Source organism: Peromyscus californicus, unplaced genomic scaffold, assembly GCF_007827085.1.
Source record: "Peromyscus californicus insignis strain IS unplaced genomic scaffold, ASM782708v3 Scaffold_1__1_contigs__length_55948999, whole genome shotgun sequence".
Lineage (NCBI taxonomy): Eukaryota > Metazoa > Chordata > Mammalia > Rodentia > Cricetidae > Peromyscus > Peromyscus californicus.
Window position 1 is genome coordinate 36,855,395 of NW_026294492.1, and position 14,014 is coordinate 36,869,408.

General features: G+C 42.0%; 1 pseudogene; it reads left to right on the forward strand.

The window, feature by feature from the left end:
* Positions 1-13,424, forward strand: part of LOC128116069 (protein SET-like) — a 28,639-nt pseudogene extending 15,215 nt beyond the window's left edge.
* Positions 13,425-14,014: the final 590 nt, after the last annotated feature.

The following is a 14,014-nucleotide window of genomic DNA, read 5'->3' on the forward strand; positions in this document are numbered from 1 at the left end:
CTTCCTGCCCAGCTCTGTCACTTCCTGTTTGTCTGTACAGACCTCTAGAACTTTATGGCTAACTAGTGTTGGAATTTAAGCTGTGTACCACCACTCCTGGCTCTGTTCCCATTGTGGCCTTGAACTCACAGAGATCCAGACTGATAGATCTCTGCCTCCCGAGTAATAGGATTAAAGGCATGTGCTACTGTTGCCTGACTTCTATGTTTAATATAGTGGCTGGCTTTTTCCTCCGATCCTCAGATAAACTTTATTGGGGGACATGGATAAAATATCCTCACAGGTGCTCCATTGTCATTTTTACTGATACCCCAAAGCCAGCCTGTTAGACCAACAGGTGTCTGTTCTGCATACTTTGGGAACATTGTAGCATCTTCAAAATGTCTTGCCTGGGTGTGCTTCCTGTATTGTGTATATAGGTTCAGTGGACAGGACAGCCATCAGCTCTAGGTTCGGACTCTTCATTACTTTTTATGTGGTTTGATAACCATGATTCTTTGCTGAAGTTTTAGAGGAAGAAGACATGCTCTAAAGAGAGGCTTGTGTCCCTTTGGTTGTTTGACTATTATTTATTTTTCACTCACGAAATCTGTGTGTTTAATAGAAATCCAGGGTTCAGAACTGAAGCTGACCTCCGATGACAGGGATTGGAGGCTTCCGCTCTACACCTGCCAAAGGGATGGAGTTGCAAAGAATATTGCCAAAGCCAGAACGTTTGTTTCAGAATATTACATTCATGAAACCTGATTTATCTTACTTCCGGGTGAGAGGCTGAACAGGAGCTGTGTCTGCATGGCCCAGTGAAGGAGAAGAGTCAGTATGAGAACAGACGGAATATTCTAAGGACAGAGAGAGGAAGAACTTTGGAAATCCTCAAAAGTGCTAGTAGAACAATAGAAAGATGCTGAATGTGGGCAGCAGACAAGTCACACGGCTCCACGGCTCCCAATGGTGGGTGGGGAAGCAGAAGCCACATCTGTAGGTGGGGTTTTCTGTCCTGCCAGCCCAGTCCCAAATAACCACACAGAGACTTCTTACTAATTAGAAATGCTCAGCTGATAGCTTAGAGTTGTTACTAACTAGATCTTACATCATAAATTAATCCATATTTCTTATCTACACTCCATCAGGTAGTGGTACCTTTTTTCAATATGGCATGTTCATCTTCTGCTTCCTCTGCATCTCCCTGGTGACTCTGCCTTTCTTCTTCCCAGCATTCACTCAGTCTGGCTCTCCTGCCTAACCTCTTTCTGTCCAGCTATTGGCCAGTTAGCTCTTTATTACACCAATGAGAGTAACACATCTTCAGACTGTACAAAAGGATTACTCCACAGCACACATCTGTTAGAGGTAAGAGGTAGTTAGACCCTTAGAATAAGACAGATAAGGACAAGGGTGATGGCTACCATGGAAATGTGTCCTTCTATTACATGAGCCAAGGACCAGGAACATTCTACAGTCAGGAACCAAACACAGAGACTCTGATCCTGACAAAAACCCATGGTTATAAGTAGTTCATTTCCCCTTGCTTCCCAGGCCTTGAGACAATGAAAGGCCCATTTTCTCAGCTCCCTTCCCCCACACCCACTGTAACATCAAGAGACAAAAGGAGAAGGAAGAGCCACAGGGACCTAACTGAGAATTCTATTCTGTTTGGCAAACCTGTTCCTCATTGGTACTTACCTTCTCACCTAATTTGCACATAAACAAACCAATGAGATCCATTCCCTCACTTAAGCCCTAAAAACTCTGAGACATAGTCTTTTCATTGACAATCTATCTTGAGGTCCCTCTAGGTCGCCAAGAGCTTGGTTTTGCTGTATGAAGTCTCTGCTTTCTTCACTCTTTGTTGTCATAACAACGTAAGAATTCAGCAGAGAAAGAAAATCTGTAGCATGTCCAAGGGAATAGGGATGTAGTTCAGTTGGTCGGGTGTTTGCCTAGCATTCATGAAGCCCTGGGTTCAATTCCTACTACCCTGAAAGCCAGGCATGGTAGTGCATCCCTGTAATCTCCACGCTTGGAAGGTAGAGGCAGAAGGACCAGAATCCCAATGTCATTCTCAGCTACACTGCAAGTCTGAAGCCGACTTAGCATACACGAGGCTCTGAAAAAACAAAAACAGACACGCAAAGGGAAGCCAGGAGACTCAGATAGAGAGACTCAGATTCATGCTCACATCCTCGGTCCAAGTGCACAAGCCTGATGAGCCTCAGATTCAGTGTTTTGATTCCTCTGACAAGTGCTGACTCACCTGAAGGATGGGTCAGCAGTGTAGAAAGAAGCCCTGTTTTGTCTCTCCGCATGACTTGGAGGGCAATGGCGGGGTGCTATCTTGACAGTGAATTTGTTAATTAAAACTGAGCTATCCTCATTCTCGATAATTGGACTCCCAGAGATCCACCCGGGGCCTAGTCATGGATCTCTGCATCCAGATCCCTCAGTAGTTGGATGAGGTTTCTAGCACGACAATTAGGGTGTTTGGCCATCCTATCACCAGAGTAGGTCAGTTCGGGCTGTCTCTTGAGCGAGAATTGTTGAGACCAAGGTTGGATAAAGCACAGAGACAAATAGCCAAATGAACGGAAACACATGAACTATGAACCAATGGCTGAGGGGTCACCAACTGGATCAGACCCTCTGAGTGGGTGAGACAGTTGATTGGCTTGATCTGTTTGGGAGGCATCCAGGCAGTGGGACCTGGTCCTGTGCTCATTGCATGAGTCGGCTGTTTGAAACCTGGGGCCTATGCAGGATCACTTGGCTCAGCCTGGGAGGAGGGGACTGGACCTACCTGGATTGAGTCTACCAGGTTGATCTCAGTCTGCGGGGAAGGCTTTGCCCTGGAGGAGATGGGAATGGGGGGCGGGCTAGGGGGAAGGTGAGGGGGGTGGGAGGGGGGAGAACAAGGGAATCCGTGGCTGATATGTAGAACTGAATTGTATTGCAAAATAAAAAAAAAAAGAAAAAAAAACTGAGCTATCCTGGGGACCGAAGAACAGGGTGCAATCACCAGCTAAGGAGACTGGATTTAACATGCCACAGTCCTCAAGGTGAGACACAGCCTGAGAGGCGGTTATGGGGGGCGGAGAAGGAGTGGTGGGGGGGGGGGCAGTGTTAGCACACCAAAACATGCAGGTGACAGAGGCCCTGCACCAAAACATGCAGGGGACAGAGGCCCTGCTCAGATAGTAAAGTGTTTGGGAAAGGTGACTGCCTTCCGTGGCTGGGAGCTGACATCATCAGATAAGATAAATTGCAGTTTGATAGCCCTGAATCTGAGACCAGCAGGTAGGTGGAACTATGGAGCCACGTATCTGCCATTCATTACTGGAGAGTCCGAGGATTCTGAAGCTCCTGCAGACTACTTGACATCCACAGCTGCATTCCTCTAGCAAGATGGGCAACACTTTAGACCAGTGGTTCTCAACCCATGGGTCGCGATTCCTTTGGGGGTTGAATATCAGATACCCTGCTTATCAGATATTTACATTACAATTCATAACAGCGGCAAAATTACAGTTATGAAGTAGTAGTGAAATAATTTTGTGGGGAGGGGAGTTCCCACAACGTGAGGAACTGTATTAAAGGGTCACAGCATTAGGACGTTTGAGAACCACTGTGCTAGAGGAATTGGAAAGGGTGAAGTCAGGTCCTCCGCCTACACAGATCAAAGTTCTGTGGCTGCTTCTCACACTCCCAACACATTTGCAAGGCACCCCCAGCTAAAACATTAGCTACCAAAGGAGGTATAATCTCGAGAGTCTTGAAAGGCGAGAGAACCTGCCCATCCTCCAGGATGCAAAGCTGGACCTGGTAAAGAGACCCCCTCTAATATGCAAAGCAGGGAATCAGGTAGAGGCCCATAGCCTGCCCTCCAGAGCCTGGACTCTGGCTTCCTAATCTCCAGCTGTTGGTCCTTCATATTGCCAAGTGTCAGCATCTGTCCCGGAGGGCTGAAAAGACCTGGGTAACACACAGGTTTGGTGCTGGTAGACCCTGGGAAATGAGCCCTATGGGCAGGGTAGGCATATTCTTGCCTCCTTATAAAAGTACCCTGGAAAATCCACAAACATCCCAAGAGCACCTGCTTTGTGCCTAACCCCAGAAGGCTAAGAAATTTGGGCAGTGAATTTCTCCAAACTCATTTCTCTGCCAAGCACCAGGATGAATAGCCCTGCGATGCCAGAGAAAACAAAGCCAGGAGTTCTCAGATTCCTGATTTAAAACATACGAGCAAGAGAAACAAACCCGTGGTATAAATAACAAATAGACCAGCCCTTACTCTCTAGCCAAATATTGTCTGTTCCTTTTCAACTTGAGCTAAAATACTTACTCTTGGGTGGAAAAGACTTGTGGATATTGTCCAAAAGCTGTTCTAGGTCATATACTGCCATTAAAATTATGAGTTTTCAAATAAAAGCTGCAAATTTGGAATGACTTTCTGAGACCAAAAGTTATTTTGACATTCCATTAAATGAATTAATTAGATCAGCACCTCAATTCATTGTGGTGGACAGTTGTGTTGGTATTTTTTATAGACTTGTATCTATGTAATTATAATTAACAGAAGTTATTTATGCTTAGGTCCTATAATAGCTGGCATAAATAGACAAGGCTATGATACAGTCAAATAAATCCAGATAATATGGCTGATACATTTTCCTAGCATTCTACAAAACATTGACTGAATTCATCTCCTAAGAAGATGTCTATATTTAGGCATAGTTTTAAAGTTGTCAGCTAAATAATTTGAGTTCTGTCTTTGTTTTTTGAAATAGGGCACTGGCTGTTCTGGAACCCAATTTGTAGACCATGCTGGCCTTGAACTCACAAAGATCCATCTGCCTGTGCCTCCCAGTGCTGGGATTAAAGATGTATGCCACCATGCCCTCAACTAAATAATTTAAATAGCCCTATTCTTTGGTTGTGGCCATCATTGATTCCTGCTCAGGACCCAACGTTGAGAACTGTATTTGTGATAGTCCTTCCTGGTTTCTCCTTGGAAGTGGCTGTGGTCTGGGATGGAAAAGGCTCAGTCTCGAACCTACCTGAGCCTCCTACAAAACATTAGACCAGGAAGGGCTGCCTGTAGGCAGAAGTTTCTGTCCCACCAGCAGCTCCCAAATAAACATACACAGGCTTATATTAATTACAAATGACTGGGCAATAGCTCAGGCTTGTTACTAGCTAACTCTTACATTTTCAATTAACCCATATTTTTATTTATGCTTTGCCATGTGGCTTGGTACTTTTTCTCAGTACGGCATGTCCATCTTGTTTCTCTCTGCATCTCTGGCGACTCCAGACTCCGCCCTTCTTCTTCCCATCACTCTCAGTTTGGCCCTCCCACCTAACTTTATCCTGTTCAGCTATTGGCCAGTCGGCTTCCTTATTAACCAATGACAGTAATATATATTCACGGTTTACAGAAGGATTGTTCCACAGAAACTGCCTTGCATAAAAACCAACTTCTATTTTAGAAGCAACACTCAAAGGGTCAAACTTGTTGATGACCCAAGAGAGTTTCAAAAGGGCACAAGGCAGTGAGGTTGGACCCTGCCTGTGAAGAGGATAAGGGTAAGAGGAGATTAGATTCTGAGCATTGCTGTGGCTGTTGACCTCCATCTGGAAAACTGCAGGTTAATGAGGACCGGAGCTTGCAGAAGCTTGTTCACAAAAAACCTACTTACCATATTCCATCTGAGTTACCTGCCACAAAGTGGTTAACTCAGACTCTGGGACAGTCAGGATCTGCATCCCAGCTCCGTCCCCTACTAACTGTGCTGCCCTGGGCAGTTTTCCAGATGGAGGTCAACTGCAGCAAATTATGCAGAACTCTAATTGCTCCCTAGTTTTTTGTTAGTATAGAGGGTTTCACCTTGGGAAGAGGTTTTGCCTATGACAGTCCTCAAAAGGCCCCATGCTCTCTCCTAACTAAAGGAAACCTTGATACTATCAGACTACTTTAAAGTCATTTAATTACAGCCTAGGCTAAAATTCCAGAACATTTGTAGGAATCCAAAAGTAGCTGGGTGGTTGTACCAGGCTTTTTCTTCTTTTGGTGGTGGGGGACCACCAACCAGGCCCCAAATCATGACACAGACTTCTTATTAGTTATGAATGCTCAGCCTAGCTTATTCTCATTCATGGCTAGCTCTTAAATTAACCTGTCTCTCTTTATCTACCTTTTGCCTCAGGGCTTTTTACTTTTCTTTCCTTCTGTATATCTTACGGTTCAGTGCTTCTTGCCCTGGCCGTGTCCCTCTCGTTCTCATTCTCTTCTCTCTCTCTTTTCTCCTCTTTCTCCTATTTGTTCCCTCTGACCGCCAGCTCTGCCTATCCTTTCTCTGCCTAGCCATTGGCCATTCAGCTCTTTCTTAGACCAATTAGGTGCCTTAGGCAGGCAAGGTGAAACAAATGCAACACATCTTTACATAATTAAACACACATCAATACATTGTTAAACAAATGCAGCATAACCAAATGTAACACACCTTTACACAGTTAAAGTAATATTCCACAGCATAAACAAATGTATCACACCTTTACACAATTAAAGTAATATTCCACAGCATAAACAAATATAACACATCTTTACATAGTTAAAATAATATTCTACAACAGGTGGTGGTGGCACATTCCATTAATCCCAGCACTTGGGAGGCAGAGGCAAGCCAATCTCTGAGTTTGGAGGCTAGCCTGGTCACAGAGCGAGTTCCAGGACAGCCAGGGCTACACAGAGAAACCCTGTCTTGAAAAAACAAAAGTATACAGCACCTAAAAAAGATAAAATTCATAATGTCTGGAGTTTGAAGTTTTTAAAGATTACATGCAAAAAAGAGGAAAATACAAAATGAGGAATAAACTAAATAGAAACATACATAAAATGCAAGCAAAACTATTAAAATAATGAACATAACCATATACACCCAAGAAGCTGAAAGGAAGGCCAAATATGTTAAGAAGAGATAGTAAAGTGTAGAAAAGACTCAAGTCAAACTCTAAACATAAAAACCTCAGTGTCCAAAAATAAACACTAGACAGGATAAACAGGTGGTGAGACTTCTTCTGGGGAGACTAATTCCGTTTATCCCAGAGAGTACATTGACTACACAAACAATTCCATCCACATCTAGCTTGGTGAATGGCCTGAGAGGGCTTACTTGCAGGAGAAGGGGTGGTGGTTGGGGGGATACTAAAATGAGGAATGATGACTCATGAAGCCTGTATCCCTGGAGATGCTGGGGCAACTTGCGGGCAGTTGTACCATTCAAGAGTCTCCTGGAGGAAAGGCCTTGTGAGTCTCTTGTGAGTTTTGTGACCCTGATGGCCCTCCCTCATCCCTCCAAGAGGAAGAGTTTCAATCCAAAGGAAAACAGTTTCACAAACGGAAATGATGACAAAGCCACAGAAATGTCTGAAATGAGATGGAAAAGATGGGAGACAGGGATTAAGGGACACAAAGTAGTTAAGACTGAAGAATCAAATTTAGTAGAGTATTTATTGCACAACCTGGTGACCACAGCTGTTAATCAAGTATTTCAGCATCATTAAAACTGACTTCTAATAATCTCACCACATATCCGAAAGACAAACTGTGTAGGTAATAGATATACTAACTAGCATGACTAATTTTTCTATAATGGACACACAGATTAGATCAAAATATCACACTGCAAATACATATATACAAAACAATTACCTGTTTTAGGCTGTCTTGTTAGGTTTTATATTATTGTGATAAAACTCCATGAACAAAATCAATTTGGGAAGAAAGGGGTATATTTCTTGTTGTAGCTTACAGTCCATCGGGAGGAGAAGTCAGAGCAGGAACTCAAGGCAGGAACCTGGAGGCAGGAGCTGATGCAGACACCATGGAAGAGTGCTGCTTACTGGCTGGCTCTTATGGCTTGTCCAGCTTGCTTTCTTATAGAACCCAGGACCACCAGCTCAGGGGTAGCTCCACCCACAATGGACTGAGCCCTCCCTCCCTTCCACATCAATAATAAATCAAGAAAATGCTCTGGAGCAGTAATTGTCAACCTGTGGATTACAACCTCTTTGGGGTTGAATGGCCCTTTCACAGGGGTTGCCTAAGACCAACAGAAAACACATATATTTACATTACAACTCATAACAGTAGCAAAATCACGGTTATAAAGTAGCAAGGAAATAATTTCATGGTTGAGGGTCACCACAATATGAGAACTGTATTAAAGGGTCATAGCATTAGGAAGGCTGAGAACCACTGCTCTAAGGGACTTGCCTACAGTCAATGTGATAGAGATAATTTCTCAGTTCAAGTTCTTCCCAGATGACTCCAGCTTGTGTTAAGTAGACCAAACAAACAAACAAAAAATGACATAAGCTTTAAAAAAAATCTTTCAAGACCATGGGAGAAAAAAATGTCAGCAAAGTAAGTAAACAAAGCAAATTTATTTGGAGGAAAGAGAACAAAAATACTATTGAGAAGGTAGTAGCCAAAACATTCCCAAAATGATACAAACTGTAAATCTACAGACACCAGAGTTTCAACAAAGCCCAAGCAAAATAAACATTATGAGTAGAGAGAAGGGAGGGGACTCAGCAGGAGAAGCACTAGCCAAGCCCAAGTGTGAGGACCAGAATTCAGATCCCCAACCAACACAGGAATACCTGGTGGGTGTGGCCATCTGCCTGTAATCCAAGGGCATAGGGGTGGGGAGGCAGAATCCCTGGGGCAAGTGGGCTGGCTGAATGGGCCAATTCTGTGAGCTCTGGGTTCGAGCGAAAGGCCTTGCCTCAGCATGCTAAATGGAAGTAACACCTGACATCAGCCTCTGAACTACACACACACACACACACACACACACACACACACACACACACAAGTGTGCGCACACACACAAGCCCATGCCCATACATACACGCACACCCTACACACATATATAGGCTAAAACAAATGGCACCAAAAAACAGATAGTGACTAATTTACATAAAACCAGAAACAAAGAAAACGTCTTAAAATAAGGCAGAGAAAATATACACCACAGTAATTTTCACTGATAGAGTGTCATCTTAGAATTAAAATGTTTTCTGTATGACAAGAACTTCAAGTCTTTGAAGAAGTAAATTGGAGAAGATATAAGAAAATGGAAAGATCCTCCATGCTCATGGATCAGTAGGATTAACAAAGTAAAAATGGCCATCTTACCAAAAGCAATCCACAGATTTAACACAATCCCCATTAAAATCCCAAGAAAATTCTTTACAGACCTAGAAAGAACAATACTCAACTTCATATGGAAAAACAAAACACTCAGGATAGCTAAAAAAAATCCTGTACAATAAAAGAACTTCCAGAGGTATAGCCATCCCTGATTTCAAGCTCTACTATAGAGCTATAGTAATAAAATCCACATGGTATTGGCATAAAAATAGATGGGTGGATCAATAGAATTGAATTGAAGACCCTGATGTAAATCCACATACTTACGGACATCTGATTTTTGATAAAGAAGTCAGAATTATACAACGGAAAATAGAAAACATCTTCAACAAATGGTGCTGTCATAACTGGATGTCAGTATGTAGAAGAATGCAAATAGATCCATATCTATCACTATTGGTGAAATTATTAAGGCCACTCCACATAGTTAAAAGGAAGATTTATTTAGTGGGTAACTTACAAATGAAGGGATAGGTAGGTCGCAGGGTCTGGGGAAGGTGTATTGCAGTCCAGCAGTGTTCTCTGGAGCTTTTCTCGGTCAACCTCCACCATCCAGGGTCCAGGAACAGAGAGAGCTGGCCCATCCCGATCTCGGGTCTCCAGGGTCCTCCCTTGGCCCTGCCTTATAGGCGTGACAGTTGCCGAAGCCTCAATGGGGGTTGGAACTTCTGGATTAAAGCTGGAAAGGCTACCCACTACATCTCCCCCTTTTTGTCTAAATAAGAAGGTTCTAACCTAATACAAGACTATATACAAAGGAATGGTTGTCAAATATTGTCCAGGAATAATGAGGGATAATGACCTAGATAAGATGGAACTACAACCAATGCAAACAATATCAAGCAAGAAACACATACTAAAATCCAGAGAAGTACAGAGCATAGGTAAATGGCATGTTACAACTATAGAGATGACAAGCATAGGTGACTATAAATCTATAAATCTTATCTACCGAAATAACCTAAGGACTAAGGCTTCATGTAAACAAGGTAAACAGTCTATAAGCAAATGTATGGTAAAGAAAGATGACTTTAAAATTGTGACAATACACAAGATATTTATAACAGAGGTAGGAATATATAGTGTAATATGCAATATGACAATAATCTTAAATATATATCAATATATCAAATATCCTAAACAGAAGTAGAACATACATAAAGTATGACAGATATAAATTTACATTTGCATCAATATACAAATATTTTAAATAAGAGTAGAAATATATGTACATTATAATAAATATAGTTCTGTATTTGTATCAATATACAAATTATCTTAAACAGGAATATAAAAATAGTTTACATTTGTATCAACATATAAGAATCCATAACAGTGTAAATTACAGTGCAAATTATCTAAGGCTGCTATTTTACTAAATTTGTTTACAAGTATATACAATAATCCTCTCTTGGCCCCTCCTTGTAGGCGTGACAGTTGCCGAAGCCTCAATGGGGGTTGGAACTTCCAGATTAAAGCTGGAATGGCTACCCACTACATATCACCTTGATCCAAGTGGATCAAAAACCTCAACATAAATCCAGATACACTGAACCTGATAGAAGAGAAAGTGTGAAATGGCCTTAATGCATTGGCACAGGAGACAACTTCCTGAACAGAACACCAGTAGTGCAGGCACTAAGATTGACAATTAATAAACGGGACCCCATGAAACTGAAAAACTTCTATAAGGCAAAGGACATTGTCAATAAGACAAAATGGCAGCCTACAGAATGGGAAAAGAACTTCACCAACCTTACATCTGACAAAGGGCTAATTTCCAAAATATATATTGAACTCAAGAAACTAGGCATCAAAAAACCAAATAATCCAATTAAAAAATGGGGTTCAGATCTAAACAGAGAATTCTCAACAGAAGAATCTCAAATGGCCAAGAAACAGTTAAAGAAATGTTCATCATTCTTGGCCATCAGGGAAACAACTCTGAGATTCCATCATACACCTGTCAGAATGACTAAGATCAATAACACAAGTGACAGCTCATGCTGGAGAGGATGTGGAGCAAGGGGAACACTCCTCCACTGCTGGTGGCAGTTGCAAACTTGTACAACTACATTAGAAATCAATATAGTGGTTTCTCAAAAAAAAAATAGGAATCAATCTATCACAAGACCCAGATATTCTACTATTGGGCATATACTCAAAGGATGCTCAATCATACCACAAGGACACTTGCTCAACTATGTTCATAGTGGCTTTATTTGTAATAGCCAGAGCCTGGAAACAACCTAGATGTTCCTCAACTGGAGAATGGATAAAGAAAATGTGGTACATTTACACAATAGAGTATTACTCAGCTATTAAAAACAATGACATCATGAAATTTGCAGGCAAATAGATGGAACTAGGAAAAAATCATCCCCACATTAGGCAGAGCTCAGAGAATCCTGCTGAGAGGTGGGAAGGATTGTACAAGCCAGAGAGGTCAAGGACATCACAAGAAAACCCACAGAATCAACTAACCTGGGACCATAGGACCTCACAGAGACTGAACTGACAACCATGGAGCCTTCATGGGAGTTCCTAGGCCTTCTACATATACAGGACAGTTGTGTAGTTTGGTCCACTTGTGGGACTCCTAACAGTTGGAGCAGGGACCGTCACTAATGTTTTGGGAAGAAAGACGAAGAGGCTCTCCATTATTTGATTAGAGCTGAAGTGACAGAATTGGAAGACATTAAATCGGGTCATAGAATAGATTTTTATTTTGATGGAAATCCTTACTTTGAAAATAAAGTTCCCTCCAAAGAATTTCATCTGAGTGAAGCTGGTGACCCATCTTCAAATCCACTGAAATCAAATGGAAATCTGGAAAGAATTTGATGAAACACTCAAGTCAAACGCAGATTAAGGCCCAGGACGAAGCAGCACGAAGAGCCAGAGAGCTTCTTTACCGGTTTATTGACCATTCTGATGCAGGTGCAGATGAGTTAGGAGAGGACATCAAAGATCGTATTTGGCCAAATCTCTTACTATTGGTTCCTGATATGGATGATGAAGGAGAGATGGAAGATGATGATGATGATGATGGTGGTGGTGGTGGTGGTGGTGGTGGTGGTGGTGGTGGTGGTGGTGGTGAAAAAGAAGAGGAAGGATTGAAAGATATTGATGAAGAAGGGGATGAGGATGAAGGTGAAGAAGATGCAGATGATGATGAAGATGAGGATGACTAGCACAGAAGACTGATGGATTCCAGCCTTCTTTTTTATTTTCTCTTTTTTAATTTTCTCCAGTCCCTGGGAGCAAATTGCAGTCACCCTTCCTAATCTCTCTTGTGCTCAGTTGCCCTGATTTTGAGGTCTCTCTCTTCTCAGCACCGTGGTTCTCAATTTATTTTTGGAGAAAATGCCTTGAGCAAGATACAAGGGGAAAAGAATCTCCACTTTTCTGTTCTAAATTCATTTTTATCCTTTTCTTGTATCAAACTGTGGAGTCAAGACCATCACCATGTTCTGTTGGAAAGAAGAAAAGCTCTCAGGCTCCCTTGGCTCTGCTGGAGTGTGAGGGTGGAGGGTGCCAGGCCCCTGAGGTAGTGCATGGAATTCTAGCTTTTTCCTTTCTCTGTATAATGGGCTCAGAGATTACACTGTGTCTCTATGTGAATATAGTTAGCATTTACCAACATGTGTCTGTCTACTTTCTCTCGTTTAATAAAAAGGGTAAGGAGGAGGTATAGAAGGCCATCAAAGGGTTAGTGTGAGGTGTCTGGGGGGGTGTTAAGTGGACATTTTTGACAACATGGCTTCTCCTTTGGCATGTTTAATTGTGATGTTTAATGGACATCCTTGCAGGTTAAGTTGACACTTTTAAAATAAACTTCTCTCCTAATGATGACCTGAGCCCTGCCACTCAATGGGAGAATTAGCAGCTCCTCTAGGGTTTTATTTGGAGTTGACATTCTTTCTATGTTGTAGCTTTATTTTTTTTATTTTTATTTTGTTTTATTTTCACTGGGAGGAAAAAGCTGCTCATTTTAAATGTTGAAGTGTACAAGTTGCTTTGTTACAATAAACCAGTGTGTACACAAATGACTGGATGCTTCTCTGTCAGAGAAGATGCTCAACATGACCTTCTACATTTGACCTGCATAATGACATCATGTCAAACTTCATCTCCCTAACTTCATATGTTTTTGATAGGCACTTTGCAGGATGACCTCAGGGCTATGCAGATGGAGTTAAAGGGATTTGAATTGTGTCTTAATGTCTCCATAACTGAGAGATATGGGTACAGTTTGCTGCCATGGACTTTTACCCTTGATTTTTATCTCAATTAGGCACTTTTTTAAAATGGGCCTTTAGTTACCAGGATATCACAACAGCACCTGTTCCCACCCTGTCACAGACCTGTTACTCTAATGCCATCCATTCAAAAGACAGCTGCTGTCATGTCTTCATTGGCAGCATGAACTGGCCAAGAAAGTGGGCTGTCAGAGTCAGCAGTCCATGGGATGGTCGGGAGTGCTGTGTCCTGGGTCTGCAGCAGAAGCTCTCAGATGTGACTCTGGGAATCTGAGTGGGTGAAGAGCTCTGTCTGCTCAATGCCATTGGGCAAAGAATAATGTTTGGGACATTATCTGATGCATAAGCTTTCTAATGCTGTAAAGTAGAGCTAAAATTAAATGTCACTTTTTCAGAGATGATTAATGGACAGCCTGGTCAAAATTCAAAGCTTTTTGATATATGAAACTTTATAAATGGAGCTACTCCATCAATGGACAACATATAACCAAAATCTGTGTAGATGGATAGTGTGTGATTTCTGCACAGAACTTTGTTTAAT